The sequence below is a fragment of the Protopterus annectens genome, chromosome 7.part0 (genome assembly GCF_019279795.1).
Source record: "Protopterus annectens isolate FY-2018-M chromosome 7.part0, PAN1.0, whole genome shotgun sequence".
NCBI lineage: Eukaryota > Metazoa > Chordata > Ceratodontiformes > Protopteridae > Protopterus > Protopterus annectens.
In genome coordinates, this window is record NC_056739.1 from 1,093,508,760 (window position 1) to 1,093,533,668 (window position 24,909).

Below are 24,909 nucleotides of genomic sequence, written 5' to 3' on the forward strand. Positions count from 1 at the left end.
GCATACCGCCTGCTCAGAGGTGATCTCTGCCTGACATACAAGGCCATGTCCAATTAGGATCTGATGGACATGCTCCACCTCAAAAAATCCAAATCCATCAGGACCACGAGAGCTAAAGACTTAAACTTCGGCACAAGTATGAATAGGACATGCTGGAGGGATAGATTCATAACCCAGAGGCTTCCCATGCTTTGGAACAAGATCCCAGTTCGTATTAGGCAGAGCCCCTCACTGACTCTCTTCAAGAGAAATCTTGATGAGTGGATGGGAGATCGTAAGTTTACCCCAGGGGTCACATCTGCATCACTGCTAGACAGGGGCACAGTAAACTAATTCTATTATATAAGGGGTCCTTCATTGTGTCACTACTAGACAGAGGCACAGTATTCTAAATTTATTCTGTACATTTTTTGTACCATTTCATGGGGTGGCAAAAGCCACATCACTATGGCTAGACTTACAAATGCCCCAGGGCAGATAGCCTAGTACTATACTATGAAACTAAGGCTGTAGACCTGAATACACCCTCAGAAGCCGGTGCCTACACAGCGGCTCCGGATCCATCCAAGGTAGAGACATCCGCAGGTTCCATAGTCGAAGCATCTTGTGGCATACCGGACTCCGAAAGAGTCTCACCAGAGACCTGTGAATCTGAAGTAGCGGGTATCAGGGGCTGCGAAAGTGCCCGAGTACCAGCGAACTGGTGACTAGCTTAACGGAAGCGTCGTCGGCAGTTTTGGACCTATGCGGTCTGTCTTTATCTTTACGTTTTTTCAGACTAATCGGTAGTCTGATGGCTTACCAAAGCCATTTCTGGATAGTTAAACACAGTACCAAAATAATTTGCTGCAAAAATAGCCCGACGACAAATAGTTCCGGGGTTGAATAAGGCACAAAACTGACAGCGAGGGACATCGTGGTCTAGGCCTAAGCAAGGAATGCAGTACGAATGAAAATCTTTGAGGTATTTGCTTTCCACAGGTAATATAATTGTTAACTTTTACTGACATCGGTTTAAGAGCAAGAAAAAGGATCCCCAGCAAGGTACTTAGCTTTTTTGAAGACTTCAGTTCTAAAACTCGAAAAGGAAAATTTCAAGGAGTTGGCCGACCGGCACTTGTGAACTGCTTCTGGCACCGCACGGCAAGAAAGACTGATGTAATGGTGTCAGCTGCATGTTTTACATCCCTGACGACCTGACGTCATGGAAGAAGACAGCATCTGACACAGGAATCCAAGACTTTGATATTCAGGCCAGCTGAGGGCTACCTGCAGGCAGATAACCCAAAAGTAATGACTGCAACAGTGAAACACGAACAACACCACCAAGCTCATCATCTGCAACTATTGGAAGCAATTACTGAAACATTTCTTAATAGACATACATGTATTACTAAAAACAGAGACAAGCTTTTGGTTAGAATTGAATCGCACCTGCAAGGCATTTTAGATTTAACACTTTCTGCTGCCTTGCATACTTGTACACAGACTAATTTTTTATCAAGTTGTGGCTTTGTGCGCAAATACCTACTGCACATAAGGGTATTCAATTAATTCTTATGTCAGTGACTGATTCAGAGCTTGATAACACATTTCTTATCTTTGCTGCTAAAAATCAAAAAATAAAATTCTTTCACACACACAACAGTTATTGATAACTGAAGAGGCATTACTGTAAAGGACATGTTTGCTATCTTGACAATGGAACACTACTTTGTAAACGATACTTGCAATTTCACCTGCAGAATTTATGATGGGACTGGAGGGCAGGGTATGGCTTGCTTTACAAGAATCCTATTATATTTGTGGAAATCTCTCTTAACCTTAATTACCTACAGACTAGCCAGTTTGATATTATATTTGTAATGTTATTCCAGCTACCCAAGATACAGCAATTTTACCTGAAGGGAAGGTTTGTAATGCTCATCACAGGAAATAATACATTGCAAACCCAGTTAGAAAAACAGATGCCTCCTGAGTTTATCATAATACTGTACAAAAGTCTGCTTTTAAAGAGCTTGCTTCCACAGATCTTGGAGATTGGGTCATTTCCAGAGCAGGAATTATACCTGCTTATGGGGTGGTGAAGTCTGTGTGGGAACTTAGAAAGCTATGAAAGCTCTTAGAAATTTTTAGTAATTCTACCTTTGACTATTAATTTGATTAATGAAAAATGGACTGCACTGCACAGTGTGATGCTATAAAATCACATGGCACTTGATTTCACCCTCGCTTCTAAAGGGGGTACACGAGTGCTCATCAAAATTAAGCGTCACTCATTCATTCCTGACAATACTGCTGCCATTCATAGTCACCTAGAAATAATTCAGAAAGGTGCTGAACTTTCACATGCTAAAGAAGCGGATAGCTCCCAAGTGGGCATGGTTAGCTAATCTTCTCTGGATGGGGAGAAGGTATTTTAAAGTTGTTCATGCTTCTATCCATTATAATCTTATTGTTCAGCCTTATTCTCTTTATTAGAATCCAGAAGAAATGTTACACTACAAATGCATAAAGTTGAATCAATACCACTGACCACAACAGTTTCATCTTCTACTGCAGTGTGATAAAAGTATTGCAAGATTTTATTAAAGTAAATGATAATATATATATATATATATATATATATATATATATATGATTGGGTCAATGTGAAAGTAAATACAGCATTCAGACTGCATTTTCATTCCATCAAGATGTAGGCATGTTTTTATTGCTAATAAGACTATTTTTACAACCACTACATACAAACTGTTCAGGTCAGGAACAGAAGGAAATCACATGTGAAGAGCATCTGAAAAAGTTTTCACTCATCTGAGGGCCTGTGACCATTGTCCAGTCATAAAGACTTATGATTTGAGTGATGCATTACAGCATTATGGAGGGTGGGGAGTACAGAGAAGAAAATGTTAGTATGTGCTCATTAACAAGATGGATTCCAGAGTGCTTTTCAGTACGCATCTGATGATGCACTTCCTGCCAAATATGAGAAACTTCCAGCATGGCAGAAATGTAGACAGTTATGTTCTTCGTAGAAAGTTCTACGATGGAATTTGGAACTCGTGCCTAATATGAGAAGTCAAACAAGGAGTCAGGAGATCTTAGCAAAATTAATGTTGTAGTGTTCATTTTTAATTGGCTAGTGATTCTAAGATTGTTACAATAATTGTTGCTTTTAATCAGAAAGGTATAAAGAATGCAATATTCTATTCAAGGTGACAGACCTTGATTTCCTATTCCCCCACATGTTTCTCTTTCCAATAAAAAATTATTCTCTGCTGAACTGTGTTGCGTGAAAGTTATTTGGTTCCACAGCACTCCATCATAAACTTCTCCCAAGCCAACTTCATGCTACTCAAGTCAGAAGTTACAAACTTCATGACACCCATGCAGACGGGAACTGAAAGTTCGACTGCTGAGTCCTACACTAAGGCACTGTACGAGCACATCCACTCATGCATGAATCGTGCCATCCCAAATAGAACCAAGATGCTCTCCTCCAAAAAAAGGAAGCCAATCTGGTGGTCCCCTGCCATAAACAAACTTTACAACAAAAGGAAGAAACTGTTGCAGAAAAGAGGAAAATCCCAGGATGCAAAAAACTCCCTTACCAGCCTCAGTAAGAAGCCGAGATCCCTCATAAAATCCTCCAAAGCTAGTTATGAAAATAAAATTGCCAAAGACAACCACTAGGCATTCTATAACTGTCAAGAATCTAAATTGCAATGCTCAGATCTGCTCTGAGCTACAAAAGAATGGCATTAAATATACTGATCCCAAGGATATTGCCAATATCCTGGCAGATCGATTCAGTGCCAACTTCACCCCCTAAATTGCCCATCTCAATAACGGAAGATTGCCAAATTCCGGTAATAACGGCCACACAGGTAAAAAACGCACTCTCCAAAGCTAAGAATACAGCATCCATGGGACCAGATGACATCCCGGGCTGTGTATTACATGAACTACAAAATTAACTGGCACCTCACCTAAGTGTCATGTTTAATCGTACCCTCACCTCAGGCTTCAGGCCCACTGAGTGGCACACAACTATAGTTATCCCACTCCACAAGGGGGGATCCCCCCTGGATCCCGGGAACTACCACCCCATCAGTCTGACGAGCCTGATCTGCAAGGTCATGGAACGTATTATCATGGAACTTATAAACAAAGACATTGGCAACCTTCAAACACTGGATCCCACCCAGTTTGGGTTTGAGAAGGGCCGATCTTGTCTCCTGAACCTGACTGACTTCTTCGAATCAATCTCCAGAGCTGTGAACAAGGGTAAGGCAGTCCACACAGCCTATCTGGACCTCGCCAAGGCCTTTGACACCATCCCCCACTCTGGAATCATAGATAAACTTACTAAGCTGGGCATTAATCCCTACGTCACTCGATGGGTTGCCAACTGGCTTACTGACAGAACCCACACTGTAAAAGTAGCCGACTCCAAATCCAGCTCCAGACAAGTGGAGTACCTCAGGGTTCAGTCCTGGGACCTCTCTTGTTTGGCATCTACTTCTCTTAAGTACAGGCCAACACTAAGGAACTCTGTCTAACAAAGTTCACAGATGACTGCAAACTGGGAGCCATTATTGAATCCCTAAATGTCGTCAATACTCTACAAAAGGGCCTTACAGAAACAGATGCTTGGTGCCAGAGCCATGGGCTCAAGCTCAATGCCAATAAATGTATAGCTATCCCCTTTGGGAAAAAACATGTACCCGTGAATTTCCACATAGGTGGCAGTACACTAAACACCGAAAGTCTGAAAAGAGACTTAGGGACACAGGTGGACAGTGGTCTCACCTTCAATAACCACATCGCCACAACAGTCAGGAAATCCTATGTGGCACACCTCATCACCAAGGGCTTTTCATCCAGAAAAAAGGAGGTCATTATCCCACTGTACTCATCCCTCATTAGACCATTACAGAATACAACGCCCCATTTGGTATGTACCTCTCAAGACATCTGCAACAACTGGAAATGCTGCAGAAATACCTCACTAAAAGAATCACAGGCCTAAAGCAGATGCCCTATGCTGACCGCCTTAAACTCCAGCTATACTCTGTCACATATCGTCTACTCCGAGCCGATCTCTGCTTAACATACAAGGCCATGTCAAACCCAGAGCTGTTGGACATGCTACACAAAGAAATCCCAATTCCTCAGAGCCACACGCTCCAGGGATCTAAACCTTCTCATCACAATAAACAAAACATGCTGGAGGGATAGGTTCCTGACCCAGAGACTCCCCAGACTCTGGAATTGACTGCCCATACATGTCAAGCAGAGCACCTCATTGGCCCTCTTCAAAAGGAACCTTGATGATTGGAAGGGAGAAAGGAAATTCACCCCAGGGATCACGTCAGTCACCGTGCTAGACAGGGTTCCAGGGAAGTAAATAGTGTGGGAAGAAATAGCCAGGGAATTGTTATGGCTAGGCTTCTATAAGCCCTAGGGCCGATAGCCTAGTACCAACATATGAACCTATGCCACTTCTCCCCACTCCCACATTCCTTCACTCACCTTTTTCCTACCCCACAAACACAAAATATTGGAGGTCTGCTGGCCCTTTTCTGCCAGAAATGGACAGACACCACCAAATACACGTGGATTCCAAGCACCATATCCAAAAGTTACTTATTCCTTTTCAGAACACGGGGTATCCCACCTGCTCTAAAAGAACAAATAAGGATCTAGGAGGACACTTCACACAAGGTATGCATTCACAGAGTGTAATTGAGCGAATCCGTGAAGAAAAAATATATTCAAGACTATTCCAGGAGTTCTATACAAGGCCAACCAAGGCTAAATAAATTCAAAATGTTGTTACTTTAGTGCCTTAGAAGTGGGGACAAGAAGGTCTGATGTCAGCTCTAGAGCTAAAGAATGCTTCTGCATATACCTAATCAAAATGTTTGGTGCCAGTCATGATCCACTACATGACTAATGACATTCACATGTACCCATTTCTGGATAACTGCATCATTCAAACTTAGCTCCTAGAATAGCTACAAAGGCTTTGACTGCATCCTAGAATACATTCAGAAGCATGTTTTTTTCCTTTGGACCTGCCACAATCCAATCAGACTCCATCCAAGTGAGTAGTGTTTATAAGGGCCTTACTATACATCACAAAGGAAGAAGTATATCAGGAAGAGGGGAACCCCCTTTTGCATTTTTCAGAAATACAGTATTTAAGGGACGCTGACTCAGCCAATGACTAATTCAATAAAGGTGTTAAAAAGAAATCACGTGTGACACAGGCAAACTTATGTTTATAATAGTAAACAAACCATATTAATAAGTTCACATTTGCGAACATATGCATCATATATATCTTAATGCAAACAACTTTGCATAAAATTGTTAAATTTCCTGCCTTCTATTAAACCTCATTCCCCCTCCAAAATATTTTTCTGGAAATTTTGGGAATACATGCAAATATTTTTCTATGCAGTTTATTCCTACCCTTTTTTTTTTTTTTTTTTTTTTTTTTTAAAGACGCCACTTCATGTTCTTTTAATCACGGTTACAATATTCACTGCTTCAAAGTATAGTGGTTTTAGATTTTGATTTCCATTTTCTAGGAATTAACCAATTCTGGTGAATGCCAAAAGAGTAACAAGGCCTTACTACATTCTAGACACTTTGGATCCTGTATCCCACCTCAAAAAATCATTTCCTTAGTTACATTAATTTGCTCCACCAATGTTCCTGACAGAGTACTCTGTATGGAATTTTTAAAGTCTGCCAACTCATTACAATCCCAAAACATATGCTCCCAGTTACCTCTTTCTTCCCCATAACACTTCCAACATTTGCTATTGATGGTCCTATTTAATGCAATCTCCATCATAACTTTGGCAAGAAAGAGGGGTTTGGTGTGCAAGATAACTGGTTGTGTGTGGAAGACCATGACGAGTTCCTTGCAGGAGTGGCTGTGATTCCAAAAAACTTTCCTGGCTGAAATGACTGCCACTAGGAATAGTGTCTTCCCTGACAAATACTTCAAGTGGGCTGACATGCTGGCTTAAACAGTGGCAAGATCAGATTTCTGCAACATCACATGCCAATAATGTTTTCTTTTTCAGAGGCATGAGATACAACATCACTCAAAGATTTGTACTGCTTTCATGGAAGTGAATGGCAGATTGAAAGGTAAACATGCTTTTATGTCAGAAAAGTGAACCTTAATAGGCTAAGCCTGAGTGAAACAATTCTGCAGGACCACTGATATCTCTACTTCAGTAGCTATCAGGTTCCTCTTTTGGCATCATAGTTTTGCTAGCTATTTCCTAATGCTTGGTTTCCTGGCCTCCCTAATTACGGTTTGCATGTCTTCTGACAACAGATGACAAAACATTCCATCTTCCAGGCTGCCATACTGAGGATCAAAGGAGCAGGGTATATTATAGTGCCTTCCCTTGAATGAGCAGAACAATCTTCCATAGCCAAAAAAAAAAAAAAAAGAGTAGGGGGAGAAAGTACAGTTGTGTCTACTTATCGCAAATGTAGATGTTACAGGGTCTTCTGTTCCAGTAATAGCTATATGGAGTTATTCTTGCTGAGGTAGCCTTTGGGTGGCCCAAGTACCAGAGGTTGAACTCCCTCCTCCTGGCAGATGCCCTACACCCGATATCAGGACATCTGGGTGTAAGGGCTGCCCAAGAAAAGAAGGAACCCTCCAAGGTGTAGCTCCAGGCTAAGCACAAGGCGCCCAAAAGTTACCAGTGTGCATAGGACGGAACCCTAAAGATCTAATATTGGAGAAGAAGGGCAGAGGAAGGCATAGGGAATGGATGCCTGCCCCAACCTTAAGGAATGGCAGAGAGGAAGGTGGAAAAGAAGAAGTACTGCAACAGTGAAAACACAACATCTACATTTATGGTAAGTAGCACAAATGTGCTATGTTCATACTGTTTCACTGTTGATGTAATAACTAGATGGGAGGCTAGAAGAGAAAGGATTAAGCAAAAGCTAAAATGCCATGCAAGGCTGCAGAAGCAAATCCAACCCTTCTTTGACAGAAAATAGGAAGACTGTAATGTTTGGTAAAGGTGTGGACAGAGTACAAAATGGCAGCCTCTAAAACTTCCCTGGTGGAAATTCCGCTAAGAAATGTGCTAGCAGTAAGTAGCAGCCATGGTATAATGAGATCCGATATGTTGAGGAGGTTAGAAATAAATGAATATAAAAACAGCTAACACAACCGAAGTGTAAAATAAAGTTTAATACACAGTAAGTGCTTTCACGCCAAACAGGCGCTTCTTCAGACCATTTCAAATAATAAAAAAACAGTTAAATACTTAATGATTCAAAGCATGTGATTTAAGAATAGGTTTTAAAGATAGAGGTTCGGGTTTAAATGAGACTATCTGCCTGTAGTTTCAAAATCCATTTAAGTTCAGCACATTCAGTTTTATTAGAAACATCACCCCCTCTCAAAATTAACATCTAACAGTTGTAAAACAAAAAGCAAAAAAGATTAAACTTATCCACTGTGCATATATTCTTAGCTAAGGTATTAGATGTTTTTTTTTTTCCTTTATACCGTGTAAGTGCTCCAAAATACGTTCTTTAAGAGAACGATTGGTTTTACCAACATTGAAACAAGAGCAGCATGTACACTGTAGTAGCACAGATTTGTTATATCTAGCCCAATCTGCATACAAACTCAAGTTATATAACTTCCCAGTATCAGGATGTACAGATGTGGATAAAACAGATTTACAAATGTTACATGACCTACAAGGAAGAGTGCATACCCTGTCAGATGAAATATGTGGTGAAGAATGATGGTTAAAGCACAACTGTTTCAAAGATGAAGCATTCTTAAACAAAAACCTAAGTCAGTTACCTAATTTGTTCTTCAAATTTTAATCAACCATCAAAATGGACCAATTCGATCTGATGTCGTCACAGACTAAACTGACGTTACTAGAATAAGTCAAAGCAACTCTAGTTATATCTTTTGCTATGCTGCCCCTGTTTAACCACGGATTCAGAGTTAGAATTAGAAAAATAGGGCTTAGCATGAGAGTGTCTGAGAAAATACATCTTCAGTAATTATCTAATCAACAGAGTAGCCCCTATCTAAAAATTCCTTCTTCATACCATTAAAAGCCCTAAAAAGCCTAGACACTCTAATAAATTGCTCTCTCAAAACATTATTAAAGGTATATATCTTTGATGCATGCTGGTTCTATGTAATGTATTGTTCTTCTTACAATCGTTCTTATATACAGTGGTAGTGATCTTTCCAGTATTGTCCTTCCCTATAAAAACATCCGAAGATTCTGATAGTATAAATATTTAATCCTAAATTTCAAAAATATAGTGGTAACTTTTGACTATCTGCATATGTAACATTACTAAAGGTCCATTCCATATAAGAAAAAGGTAATCAACAAAATACCCATAGTATTTATTACAATCTGCAAAAATATTCTGTCAAAACCATGTTCAATTCCCAGTATGGCAGTACCACATTCGCATAGCTATTCACACATATACTGTGCCCATAGCTACATCAATCTTCTGTAGATAAAACTCATTAAAGACAAACATTTTCAAGAAGGAGATCAAGCAGCCAGCAAATTAAACTAATCTTGCAGTCCACATAATCAGTATAGCGTGACAGAAATAATCTAATGTTCTCCACCCGTATATCATTAGATAAAATGGTGAACAAACAGTTCACATCCAGTGACACAAGGATTTATTATTTATTTATTTCACATTTGTTAACCAGGTTAGTCCAACTGAGTTTGCAAACAAACCCATTTTCAGTGGCGACCCAAGGGGAAAAGCCCCAGCAAACATAAGTAAAAATAAAGTGACAATACACAAACATTAAATAATCACAATACAAAATAATTGTAAAAAAAGAAAAGGTTATTAACTATTTGCATTGCATCGATAGTAAGCAACCCATTTTCTGTGGAGACCCAAGGGGAAAGAGCCCCAGCAAACATAAACAAAGATAAACATACAGGACAAACTATTAAAAACACTAAGTACAAAATTAATTATAAAGAGAAAAAAATTATGAACATTAAGGGTTGCACTGATAGTAGTGGACCAAAATTTACTACATACAAGAGTAAAAAAAAGATAATCTTTGTTCAAAAGGACAATGTATATTCCTTGATAGGAAGTGGGGGGGTAGTGTGGAGAATGGGAGGGAGCTACAGTAGTAGAGCTGTGGGTTTAGGAGATTAGTTTAAGCAGAAGTTACTAAGAAAGAAAGAAAGTTAGGAGATGCAACAGGTTATACAATGGGAGAGACTAAGACTACTTGTGGTCAATGCAACAGCATAATTTCAAGTTTTGTAGGTGGGATTTAAGCTCCTTTTTAAGACAGGGAAAGGAAAGGCTGGATCTAATATGGAGAGGGACTTTGTTCCAATTTAGTGAGACAGAGTGTTTGTAAAGTAGTTTGCCAATATTCCTTTTGGGTTTATAAACTTAGAGAAAATGCTGATCAGCACTCCGGAAAGGCCGGGGGGAGTAACATTGGAGGCGAAAGCAGGGAAGGCAGAGGGGTTGTTGAGTATGGAAAAGGTAGTGTGGCGTTGCGATTGTAGGAGAACGTGCAGAAATTCCAGCCACTGAAGTCTGTTTAGTGAGGCAGTGATGTGAAGAAAGTGGTTGGTTTAGAATAAATCTGGCAATTTTGTTGTACGTTTGTTCCATTTTCTGCACTGAGGTAGTTTGGATATTGGTAAGGATGGGGGAAGCGTACAGAAGACTGGGTGAGAGAAATGCCTATGCAAGAGTGTGTTTAGTGGCAGTAGTGAGGAATTTTTTGTTCTTATAAAGTAGTCCAAGTTTTTGGTGGGTTTATTTGATGGTCTGTTGTATGTGCAAGTCAAATGTTAGTTGGTCATCAATTATTACCCCAAGGAGTTTGGTGTGTAAGGCAGAGAAGATGGTGGTGCCATCTAGGGAGGAAAGAGAAAAGTTGGATTTAAGGTGAGAATGTCTGAGATAGGAATAGAAGGAGTTGAGTTTTCTTAGGGTTAAGGATTAGTTAATCGTTTCTGAGCCATTTTTCAACAGAGATAAGTGAGTGTAGTTCAGAGATAGTACTGGAGACAGATAAGAGAGTAGAGTCATCTGTGTATAGGATTACAGATGAGACTGCAGGATGAATGTAGGTTGTTGGTAAAAATGTTGAAAAGGAGCGGTCCAAGTATGGAGCCTTGGGGTACTCCTGATTGAACAGCAAGGAAGGGCGAGCCTTGGGGTACTCCTGATTGAACAGCAAGGAAGGGCGAGAAAGCCTGCTGCCATTTAACAGCTTGTTTTCTGCCAGTAAGGTAGGATTGGAACCAGCCAGGAGTAGGAGGAGAGAGGTTTAAGTCTGAGAGTTTGTTAAGAAGGATGGGATGAAACAGTGTCGAAGGCTTTAGACAAATCAAGTAGTAGACAGGAAATGAGGAGGTTGTCCCTGGCTTCTGTAACCTTTGAGTAAAGGATAGTAAGGCAGTCCAAGTACTGTGTTTAGGGTGGAAACCATGTTGCGAGGGGGTGAGGAAATTTTCGTAAATGTGATTGGACAGTAGTTGAGTATGTATACATTTTTCAATGATCTTAGAGAGCAGTGAGAGAATAGCGATTTGTCTATAGTTAGAGGGTTCAACAGAGTTGCCACCTTTCTGCAGAGGAATGGTATAGAAGGATTTCTATATTTCTGGTATGGTAGATTCCTGAATGGAGCAGCTGATTAAGATAGATACAGGATATGCAATAGAGTCACCAGCAATTTTCATAAATTGAGAGGGGGAGTTTATCAGTGGAGGGAGAAAGTACAGTTGTGTACACTTAACATAAATGTAGATGTTTGAGTGTATTCACGGTTGCAGTCATTGCATTTGGGTAATCCTGCTGGCAGGTTGCCCTCAGTCTGCCTGAATTCCAAAGTTCTGGGTCCTGCGTCGGCTGCGGTCGCCCCTTCCCTGATATCAGATCATTAGGGGTATAAAAGATACGGCCGATGCCATTTTCTTTAGTTTTTCTTGCCCCAGATGTCAGGTGCCCCCTAAAAGGGTAGCCAAAATTTATATATAGATTATATATATATATATATATATATATATATATATATATATATATATATATATATATATATATTGCCTTTCTATATTTTGAATACTGTAGTTTGTTTTCTTTACCTTGTGTTTTGCTTGCATTCTGTTTTAACAGCATATTAAAACTTCAAAAGAGACCACAGCTCTCTCTGTTCTGAGTCAGGCATTGTCTTTCTAGTTGCCCGCCTCTTATGTTAATCTGACCATATATCTCATTTCTCTCTACTTTCACTGGCTTATGTGAGTAATCACAAAACCATCACTTTTGAAATCCCACCCCTTCAATTATTTAAATTTATTGGCCATCCTGCAGTATTTCATAGTACCAAAATACAAAAGTGACCACCCCTTTCAGTCCATCTTGCTGTTTTAAAAATAGTAACTCTCCACTAAACCTTAACTTTTTAAACAGGTAAAACTCAAGTTACCTACTTTCACATCTAACTTCTCTAGTGCACACTGCAGAGTGCATTCTTTTCAATCTTACCTTTAAGCATCCCTGTGACTAGCACTTTCTCTAATACCTGCTGGAAAGCACTAGGAAGCCTTAAACTCATACAAACACTGCACTCTCCTTGTTAACAAGGAGAAATTAATAGTAGGCACTAAACAACCTATAATTGCAAAGTACCTTGCTAAGGAAACAGCTCCTATACTTTACAAAGAAAAAAAAAAGCCCCAAACCAGGCATGTCCAAGGGTCAGCTTCCAGTGATTTCTCCTGTCCACCTGGTGAATCTGGGCATACTGGGGCAATGCAGCAATTGCCTCATGTACACAGACAACCCTCTCCTCCTACCACCCAACACTACAACCTGTGAGAGATGCACTTATTATAGCCAAAATGGAAGCAAAGCTCTCTCCACCCAAGATTGTGCTAAACAGTCAAGAGGAGAAGGTTAACACCCACACTACACCTCAAGCAACACATAGCCCTTCTAAACCCGCACCACCAACACCCACATATAGCAACACTAAATCCACATATGCAGAGGCCCTTAACTGTAACCTGCCCAAGCAACAAAGACCTCTGAAGCTGAAACGCAAACAAACACCAATCACAACCAATGTGTCACATAGTTAACAACACCAGTGTGCCACCCAGCAACAGCCCCTAAGGCAAGACAATGTACCTAACACTTTAGTCATAGGTGACTCTATAGTCATAGGTGACTCTATAGTCCGGCACACTGATGTCCCTCTCACCAGGCTGAATAAGGAGAAAGTTACAGTCAGCTGCCTGTCGGGTGCCAGGATCCGCCACATAACGCATGCACTCAAGTCACTCCACAACAAGTACAAATATGACTCTGTCATTGTCCATGTTGGAGTGAATGACTTGAGACGTACCTCCCTGGACTACATGAAAAGAGACATGGAAGAGCTCTCGGATCATGTGGCCCAGGCAGGTATGACCCTAGCCCTGAGTAGCATCCTGCCTTCGCCCAGAATGATACCACAATATAAGGATAAAATGATTGACTTCAACAATTGGCTAAGCTTATGGTGTCATTCAAAGGGGATCCAGTATCTGTCTGCCTGGGATGACATGATTGACAGACCACGATGCTTTGCCAGAGATGGTCTGCACCTGTCGCCCTGGGATTCAGGTTACTGGCTAAGGTTCTTGCCACCCCTATAGTGCCTTTTTAGGCAAACTTCAAAGGACAAAACCACCACCATAACCGGTACAAGCATGCAAAATCTGAAGGTAATGCTACTCAATGCTAGAAGTCTAAACCTCAAAATGCACTCTCTCGAGGCACTCCTAAAAATGGAGAACATCGATATCTGTGCAGTAACTGAGACCTGGTTCAAGGCTCCAGAGAGCACCCTGCAATACCAGGCTACAACTCTTACCACACTTTTCGCCACCAAACCAGGACCAAACACTAAAGGTGGAGGAGTGTCAATATTCACCAAGGATATTCACACCACCAGGCTAGTTGGCCAACACAATGTGTCTGAAATTCTCCAAGTGCAACTAACACTAGGTAAGACTGCAATCCAAATTGTAGATTGCTACAGATCCCCCACCATACCCCAAGATTCTCACTACACCTTTCTAAACATACTGGAAAATATTAAGATAGAACCAAACACCCTAATACTGGGTGATTTGAACTACCCTGCCATTAACTGGGAAAACTACTCATGTCCCAACACCTTTGTAGAACGGTTCTTGGAATTCATAAATTCCAACGCCCTGGATCAACTAATCCATAGTCCCACCAGGGGCTCCAATATCCTAGACCTGGTCATTACCAACATGGGAAATCAATGCTCCATACCTATGGTCACCCCCTCGTTAGTCAGGTCTGACCATAAGCTAATCACCATTAACATCCACATCCCACCCCCACCCCCCAGTAAAGAAACCACCATAAAAACTTCTAAAGCCAACTTCATGCTACTCAAATCAGAGGTGACAAACTTCATGACACCCAAGCAGACGGGAACTGAAAGTTCAACTGCTGAATCCTACACTACGGCACTGTATGAGCACATCCACTCATGCATGAATCGTGCCATCCCAAATAGAACCAAAATGCTCTCATCCAAAAAAGGAAGCCAATCTGGTGGTCCCCTGCCATAAACAAACTTTACAACAAAAGGAAGAAACTTTTTCAGAAAAGAGGAAAATCCCAGGATGCAAAACTCCTTACTAGCCTCAGTAAGAAACTGAGATGCCTCATAAAATCCTCCAAAGCTAGTTACGAAAATAAAATTGCCAAAGATTCCAAAGACAACCACAAAGCATTCTATAATTATGTCAAGAATCTAAATGGCAATGCTCAGATCTGCTCTGAGCTAAAACAGAATGGCATTAAATACACTGATCCGAAGGATATTGCCAATATCCTGGCAGATCGATTCAGTGCCAACTTCACCCCACTCTCACCCCCTAAATGGCCCATCTCAATACCGGAAGATTGTCAAATTCCAGTAATAACGGCCACGCAGGTACAAAACGCACTCTCTAAAGCCAAGAATACAGCATCCATGGGACCAGATGACATCCCGGGCTGTGTACTACATGAACTACAATATGAACTGGCACCTCACCTAAGTGTCATGTTTAATCATAGCCTCACCTCAGGTTTCGTGCCCACTGAGTGGCGCAGAGCTATAGTTATCCCAATCCACAAGGGGGGATCCACCTTGGATCCCGGAAACTACCGTCCCATCAGTCTGACAAGCCTTATCTGCAAGGCCATGGAGCGTATTATCATGGAACTTATAAACAAAGACATTGGCAACCTTCAAACACTGGACCCCACCCAGTTTGGGTTTGTGAAGGGCCGATCTTGTCTCCTGAACCTGATTGACTTCTTTGAATCAGTCTCCAGAGCCATGGACAAGGGTAAGGTGGTCCACACAGCCTATCTAGACCTTGCCAAGGCCTTTGACACCATCCCCACTCTGGAATCATAGATAAACTTACTAAGTTGGGCATTAATCCCTATGTCACCCAATGGGTTGCTAAATGGCTTACTGATAGAACCCACACTGTAAAAGTAGCGGACTCCAAATCCAGCTCCAGACAAGTGACAAGTGGAGTACCTCAGGGTTCAGTACTGGGGCCGCTCTTGTTTGGCATCTACTTCTCTGAAGTACAGGTCAACACTAAGGGACTCTGGCTAACAAAGTTTGCAGATGACTGCAAACTGGGAGCCATTATTGAATCCCAAATGATGTGGATACTCTACAAAAGGGCCTTACAGAAACAGATGCTTGGTGCCAGAGCCATGGGCTCAAGCTCAATGCCAAGAAATGTATTGTTATCCCCTTTGGGAAAAACATGTATCCATGAATTACCATATAGGTGGCAGTACACTAAACACAGAAAGTGTGATAAGAGACTTAGGGACACAGGTGGACAGTGGTCTCACCTTCGATAACCACATCGCCACAACAGTCAGGAAATCCTTCTATGTGGCACACCTCATCACGAAGGGCTTTTCATCCAGAAAAAGGAGGTCATTGTCCCACTGTACTCATCCCTCATTAGACCCATTATAGAATACAATGCCCCATTTGGTATGTACCTCTCAAGACATCTGCAACAACTGGAAAGGCCTCAGAAATACCTCACTAAAAGAATCACAGGCCTAAAGCAGATGCCCTATGCTGACCGCCTTAAAAACTCCAGCTATACTCTGTCGCATATCGCCTACTCAGAGGCGATCTCTGCTTAACATACAAGGCCATGTCAAACCCAGAGCTGTTGGACATGCTACACTTAAAGAAATCCCAATCCCTCAGAGCTACACGCCCAGGGATCTAAACCTTGTCATCACAATAAACAAAACATGTTGGAGGGATAGGTTCCTGACCCAGAGACTCCCCAGACTCTGGAATAGATTGCCCATACATGTCAAGCAGAGTGCCTCTTTGGACCTCTTCAAGAGGAACCTTGACGATTGGATGGGAGAAAGGAAATTCACCCCAGGGATCACGTCAGTCGCCCTGCTAGACAGGGGTCCAGGAAAGTAAATAATGTGGGAAGAAATATTCAGGGAATTGTTATGGCTAGGCTTGTATAGGCCCTAGGGCTGATAGCCTAGTACTAACCTATGAACCTAACCTATGAACCTATATATATATATATAAATACATGCACCAATATAAACATTACCTTCATCTACCAGCAAATACACCACATAGGTTCCATCAGAAGAAAGGGGGATGGCGGGTGGGAAACCTGGACTGCAACAGTGAATACACTCGAACATCTACATTTATGGTAAGTGTACACAACTGTACTATGTTCTTCGTGTTTCACTGTTGCAGTCATTACATTTGTCCCAAAGCTATGGATGGGATGCTGGAGCTAAACAGCATTAGGAGCGTCTATGAGGCCCTGCAGAAAGTACAGTTTTGTACCTACCATAAATGTAGCTGTTAGAGTGCAGACACTGCTGCAGTCATTACACTTTGGTTATCCTGCCGTCAGGCGGTCCCACAGTCGGCCAGAGTTCCAAAGTTTGGTCCGGCGTCAGTTGCTGTCGTCTCCTCCCTGACGTCAGTGCGACAGGGGTATATAAGATTCAGCAGATGCCATTTTCTTCAGTTTTTCTTGCCCCAGATGTCAGGTGCCTCGAAATATGTAGGCAATTCCAATTGCTAATAAAACATACATAAGAAAAGCAAAAAACTTACAGCTACCAGCAAATACTCCCCACAGGTAGTAAGGGTAGAAGACAGATACGTACCAGCCAGTAAGAGGGGAAGGAGGGAGGGTAACCTGGACTGCAGCAGTGTCTACACTCAAACATCTACATTTATGGTAGGTACAAAACTGTACTATGTTCATCGTGTTACACTGCTGCAGTCATTACACTTGGGTAGAATCCCAAAGCTGAGGAAGGGTGGCTGGTCCTATAAGGCATTTGGAGTGGCTATAAGGCCCTGCAGCACTGTAGTGGCGAAGCCAGCTCTGGATTTAGAGTATAGAGGCAGATGGTAATGCTTGGTGAAGGTGTGTACAGAACTCCAAGTTGCTGCTTCCAAAATATCCTTGGTAGGTACTCCTATGAGGTAGGCAGTTGAAGTGGCTGTTGCCCTGGTGGAGTGAGATCTAATGCTGCTAGGTATAGGTTTTCCATGGTATGTGTAGCAGAAACTTATACAATGTCCTATCCATTTTGAAATGGCTTTTCCCTGTGCTCCTGCAGCATATGCTACCAATAATTGCTCAGATTTTCTGAAAGCTTTGGTTTTGTCCAAGTAGAAGCATAACTGCCTGTGAATGTCCAAAGAGTGCAGTAGTCTCTCTCCTTTATTCTGTGGTTTAGGATAAAAAGTTGGCAGGTGAATAGTTTGGTTTAGAGCAATACTGGATACCACCTTTGGCATAAAAGTAGGGTTAGTTTGTAAAGACACCCTGTCCTGGTGGAAAATGAGGAAAGTCCTTTGTCCAGCATCTCAATTAAGTATTGTAGTATCCGAGGAATGTTTGGGACGAGGGTCAAAGCTGTGAGCTTGGTTCCAGGCACAGAATCTCTTCCATTTATCCGAATAGGCTTTCCTGGTACTAGGCCTTCTGGCCTCCAGAATGACATCCATAACAGCTTTGGAGAGAGGCATTGCTTGCTTGACTAAGGAATCTTCCATGCAGCTACCTTTAAGGTCTTTAGCTGGCTGTGTAGTATTTGTTTGTTGTGCTGAGTCAGCAGATGTGGGATTTCAGGCAAAATCCAAGGTGGTTCTTGTGCTACACTCCTTAAGATTGGGTATCAATGCTGTCGTGGCCAGTCTGGTGCAATCAGGATCCATCTTTGGCTCTTCCTGCCTAGCTTTTATGAGTACCTTTGGCAAGAGAGGTAGTGATGGGAAAGCGTATACTTGTAGGTTCTTCCAGCTGAATGAGAGGGCATCCACTTTCCATGCTTGTGGATGGTAACTCCTTGTGCAGAATTTTTGTAGCTGGCAGTGTATTGGGGATGCAAACAGATCTATGTCCGGGCTCCACCATTTCTGTGTTATCATTCTGAATATTTGTGGGATTCAACTCCCATTCGTGGGGATCCATGATGTTTCTGCTTAAGTCGTCTGCCAGTGTGTTTTTCTCTCTTGGCAGGAATTGCGCTTGCAGATGGACTTGAAGGTTTACAGCTGTGTTCCATAAGGTCATAGCTTGTCTGCATAGGGGGTAGGAGTGAGTGCCCCCTTGCTTGGTTACGTACCACATAACTGTGGTGTTGTCTGTCTTTAGTAGTAGTTGTCCTGGATGCAGCAGGTCCTTGAAAGCTATAATCACATTTTGTACAGCTAGCATCTCTTTTTGATTGATGTGAAGATGCCTTTGTTCTGCGGTCCACGTGCCCTGAATACATTTGCCTGCCATGTGTGCTCCCCAGGCGTAATCCGATGCATCCGTTGTCAGTGTTTGCCTGGCTGTGGGTTGTGTAAAAGGCTGTCCCTTGTTGAGGTGACAAGCTTGAGCCCACCACTGAAACTCCTGTTGAAGGCAAGGGATTAGTGGTATAACTGTTTCCAAACTTTGACAGTGTTGAGACCATACATTCTTTAGGTACCATTGTAGTTTCCTCATATGCAGTCTGGCATATGGAATTAGTAGTATGCAGGATGCCATGTAACCCAAGCCCTGCAGAATTTTTCTTGCAGGGAGCTGGGTCTTTGTTGCCATCAATTGAAAGTACTGAGTCAGTTGTCCTTGTTCGTCTGGCGTGAGATAAGCCATCTGGGCCGTTGTGTTCAAGCTGGCACCCAGGAATATAATCTCTTGCGAGGGCACTAGTTTTGATTTCTTTTTGTTTACTGTGTACCCCAGGCAACTTAATAACTTTTTTACAAACGCCAGATGCTGTAGAAGAATGTCCTTGCTCTCTGCTTGAATCAGGCAGTCGTCCAGGTACGGATAAATTTGAATTCCTTTCTGTCTGCAAAATGCAATTACTGGTGCCAGGCACTTTGTGAAGACCCTGGGTGCAGTAGATAAGCCAAAGGGCAGTGCAGAGAATTGGTAGTGCATTGAACCAGCTATGAATCTGAGGTATCTTCTGCAGTTTTGTCTGATGGGGACATGCAAGTATGCCTCTTTGAGGTCCAAAGTCACGAGCCAAGCTTTCTCGCCCAGCATGGGAAGAAGCTGCTGTAATATCAACATTTTGAATTTCAGAACATCCAGGTAAGTGTTTAGAGATGAAAGATCCAGAATGGGCCTCCAGGCTTTGTCCTTTCTGGGTACCAGAAAGAGTCTTGAGTAAAATCCTTGTCCTTACTCCTGTGATGGTACCTTTTGAATAGCTCTCATATCCATGAGTGCTGTAATTTGTTTTTGAGCCTCTGCCCATTGATTTGGTGGCAGATTTGGCATTCCTTTTAACCTTGGTAGAGTGTGAAAGTGGAACCTGTAACCTTGAAATACAATGGTGAGAACCAATTTGTCTTTGGTGATCATTTGTCAATTGTGGAAGAAGAGTGCCAGTTTTCCTCCCAAGGGGGCTGCCAAGAAGGATTTGTTTGGCAGCTGTAGTGGGAAGTCATTGGAGCTGCTTTTTATATGGTTGTGGCCTGTCTTCCCCTTCTTTCTGGCCTGATGCAACCCATTGTTGAGGCCTGTAAGGACCTTGTGTTGGACCTCTACCTCTTGGACGTCTGTATCTTCCCCTTTGAGGTCTGTCTGTAATTATTGGAAAGGACCAGTTCTTTGTTGGCCAGTTTCTGCTAAATCTAGGAGGCTGAACCTGTAAGAAATCCTTCACCGTTTGCATAGATTTTGCCTTGTCCTCAATTTTCTTTAATACCTCTTCTGCCTTAAATCCAAATAACACATCCTGCTGCAAAGGTGCATCCAATAAATTTGCTTTAACATGATCTGGTAACGTATGTTCTTTTAACCAAGCATGTCTTCTAATGACAGAGCCTGTAACGCTGCTCTGCAGGAGGCCTCTAGAGAATCAAAACCGCACTGCAAAGTATGCTTTCCCACTTGTTCAGCTGCATGCAATAAATCCTGTATTTCTTTAAAATTAGGAGGATCTGATTCTGGAAGCATTTTTTGTTTTAACTGAGACAGTAAACATTGCTGATATTTTAGCATGTGAAACTGACAATTTATGGCTCTCATTGCTAAAATTGCAGACGTATACACTTTCTTTCCCCATCTGTCTAATGCTCTGGAATCTCTGTCAGAGGGAACTGGATTCTTGGCTGAAGAGGCATTAACTCCTTTGGGTCCCTGAGAAATAATTTCAGGGTCAGCAACTGGGCTTTTATACAGAAATTTATGTGAGTCAGGGACTATGTAGTATCTGTCAGTTTTAACAGGGGCTGGAGGCAAGGAATCAGGATTTAAGCTGGATTCAGTATAAACATCATCCACAATATCTAACACTGGCAGAATAGCAAGGGGTCTGTGTTGAGGTAATAAAAGGAAGTCTCGGAGCCTTTTCTTGGATTCTGAGTAATCCTGGCCTTCCCAGTGGAAATGCTCCCTCATGGTATGTAGGGTTTCCCCAAAGGAGTAGTCCTCAGGCGGTGAGGCTGATGGAATTGATTACTCAGCATCAGAATCCTCATAAAGGGGTAAAGAATATCCTAGGCCTGAGGATGAATCAGAAGAGATGGACACCTGGTCGGATGAGTTATTGTCTGCATCCTGTCTAGGCCTTTTATCAGGAGGGGGATGGGACCCCCTGATCAGAGTAATTAGGTGTTCGGCCACTTTGAGCATTTGTTTCTTAGGCATGGAGGCCTGTCCTGGAGAATGTTGTAATTGTTTCTTTGACTTTAAAGGAGGCTTAGACTTAGCTGAGGGTTTAATGCTTAACTGAGTAGGTCTGAAGTTATCCTCTGTAGCTGTGGGTTGCTCAGCTGCTCCGGATCCCTCTGAAAGGTTAGTCTCGGTAGGCTGAAGAGCTTGTGCGTCCGAAGGCCCAGCCATCTCCACATGGGAGTCAGAGGCGGCTTGTGGTTCTACAGAAGCGGTCGTCAGGGGCTGCGAAGGCACTTCGCAGAAAACCGGAGAACCGGTGACTGGCCTAGAAGAGGCTTCATTGTCAGTTTTGGGCCTCGGATGCCTATCTGTGTCTGCGCTTTTTGTGTATTCCGGTCGTCGGAAGTTCCGACGGCATGTTATAATTGAATTTTCTACCAAAATAATGTCGGGCAAAATCAAACTGACGTTTAATAGTGCGCTTGTTAAACCTACACAAAACAGACAACCCGTAACGTTGTGGTCAGGGCCTAGGCATGGGATACAATAGGAATGGAAATCCTTATGAGGTATTTGCTTCCCACAAGAAATACAGTTATTAACTTTTACTGACATCGGTCTGAGGCAAGAACAAGTTTCCCCAATGGGCTTTGTAGAAGACTTTGGTTCTGGATTTGGAATGAAAATCTCAGGAGACAGCCGACTGACACTTGCGAACTGCTTTTACTTCGGGCACCGCGCGGCAAGAAAGACTGAAGAAAATGGCGTCGGCTGCATCTTCTATACCCCTGTCGCACTGACGTCAGGGAGGAGGTGACAGCAACCGACGCTGGACCAAGACTTTGGAACTCTGGCCGACTGCAGGACCGCCTGACATAGTCCCAGTGTAACACGATGAACATCTGCAGTGGCAAAGCCTGCCCTGGATTAAGAGTAGAGTGGCAGATGATGGTGCTTTGTAAAGGTGTGCACTGAACTCCAAGTAGCAGCCTCTAAAATGTCCTTGGTTGGTACTCCCCTGAGAAAAGCTGCTGAAGTGGCTGCAGCTCTGGTTGAATGTGGGCTAATGCCCTTAGGCACTGGCTTGCCATGGTGTAAGTAGCAGAAACGAATGCAGTGGCCTATCCACTTTGAAATAGTCTGCTTTGAGATGGCCTTTCCTTGTGATCCTGCAGCATATGCCACTAGTAATTGCTCTGTCTTTCTGAAAACTTTGGTTTTGCCCAAGTAGAATCTAAGTTGTCTGTGTACATCCAAAGAATGCAGAATTCTCTCCCCCTTGTTCTGTGGATTTGGATAAAAATTTGGCAGATGAATAGTTTTGGTTAAGAGCCACACTTGACACCACCTTAGGCATAAATGTTGGGTTTGTCCTCAGAGAGACCCTGTCTGGATAAAAAATGATAAAAGGTTCCACAGCCATAGAAGTTATTGCTAGGAGCAGAGCTGTTTTTCAAGATAAAAACTTTATATCAGCAGTAGCAGCTGGCTCAAAAGAAGGCAGGATTAGTTTTTCCAAGACATAGTTGAGGTCCCATGCAGGCATTGGTGATTTCCTTGGAGGCCTTAAGTTTTTGGCTCCTCTGAGGTACTGTTTTAATAAGGGATGAGAAAAGATTGGTAGCTCTGTATTGTAATGCGCCGAAATGGCAGAGGTGTGAATTTTAATAAATGAAAAAGATGGGCCTTTGTCCAGCATCTCAGTTAAATATTGCAAAATCTGAGGAATATTTGGCACAACTGTATCAGTTCCTTGTGACTGGTTCCAAGCACATAATCTCTTCCATTTTCCAGCATAAGATTTTCTAGTACGAGGCCTTCTGGTCTCCAAAATGACATCCATCACAGCTTTACTGAGAGGTGTGTTTTGTATGACTACATTATCCGCCATGCTGCCAGGTTTAAAGTCCTGAGTTGGCTGTGCAGGATCTGATTGTTTTGCTGGGACAGTAGATGAGGAATTTGAGGTAAGGTCCAAGCTGGGCATTGAGACAAGTTCTTTAGGAGGATTGGAAATCAGTGCTGGCAGGGCCAGTCTGGGGCAATAAGTATCATTTTTAGTCTGGGGCAATAAGTATCATTTTTGTCTTCTCCTGTCTGACCTTTAGGAGTACCTTGAGGAGTAGAGGCAGTGGGGGAAAGGCATATACTGATAGGGCATCCACTTTCCATGCTTGTCTGTGATAAGTCCTTGTGCAGAATCTTTTTAGTTGGTAGTTGTGAGGGGAGGCAAATAGATCTATGTCCGGGCATCTCCATTTCCTTGTTATCATGCTGAAGACTTGTGGATCCAGCTGCCACTCGTGGGGATCCATGAGGTTTCTGCTTAGTTCGTCTGCCAGAGTATTCTTCCTTCCTGGCAGGAATTGTGCCTGCAGATTTACTTGGTAAGTTAATGCTGTGTCCCACAAAGTCATGGCTAGTCTGCAAAGGGGGTAAGAATGTGTGCCCCCCTGCTTGTTTATATACCACATGACCGTGGTGTAGTCTTGTCTTTATTAGTAGTTGTCCAGGATGAAGTAGGTCCTTGAAGGCTGTCAGGGCATTCTGAACAGCTAGCATCTCTTTTTGATTGATATGTAGATGCATTTGGGTAGAGGACATGTACCCTGAATGCATCTTTCTGCCACGAGGGCCCCCCCAGGCATAATCTGATGCATCCGTTGTAAGGTCTGCCTGGCTGGGGGTAATGTGAATGGCTGTCCCTTGTTTTGGTGACAAGCCTTTGCCCACCATCGAAACTCCTGTTGCAGGCAGGGAATGAGAGTAATCATTGTTTCCAGGCTGTGGTAATGTTGAGTCCAAACACTTTTTAGGTACCATTGTAGTTTCCTCATATGCAGTCTTGCATATGGAATTAGTAGGATGCAGGATGCCATGAAGCCCAAAGCCTGCAGAATTTTTCTTGTGGATAACTGGGCTCTTGTTGCCAACATTGTGAAATAGGTAGTCAGTTGCCTTTGTTTGTCTGGCGTGAGATAAGCCATCTGGGCAGTTGTATTTAAGCTTGCACCCAGGAATATTATCTCTTGAGAGGGTACTAGTTTTGATTTTTTTTCGTTGACTGTGTACCCTAGGCATGTTAGAAGTCTTTTCACAAATGCCAGATGTTGTAGAAGAATGTCCTTGTTCTCTGCTTGAATTAGGCAGTCATCCAAGTAAGGATATATTTGTATTCCTCTGTCTGTAGAATGCAATTACTGGTGCCATGCACTTTGTAAAGAACCTGGGCGTAGTAGATAAGCCAAAGGGCAGTGCAGAGAATTGGTAATGCAGAGAGCGAGCCTTGAATCTGAGGTATCTTCTGCATGATTGTCTAATTGGGACATGCAGGTATGCCTCTTAGATCTAGAGTCACCAGCCAAGCGTTCTTGCCCAGCATGGGCAGAAGCTGTTGCAAAGTTATCATCTTGAATTTTGGTATATCCAGGAATGTGTTCAGAATAGACAGGTCCAGTATTGGTCTCCAGGTCTTGTCCTTTCTGGGTACCAGGAACAATCTTGAGTAAAATCCTTGTCCCTGCTCTTACTCTGGTACTTGTTGAATGGACCCCATGTCCATGAGGGATGAGACTTGTTTTTGTGCCTCTGCCCATTGATTTTTTGGCAGACCTGGCCAGCC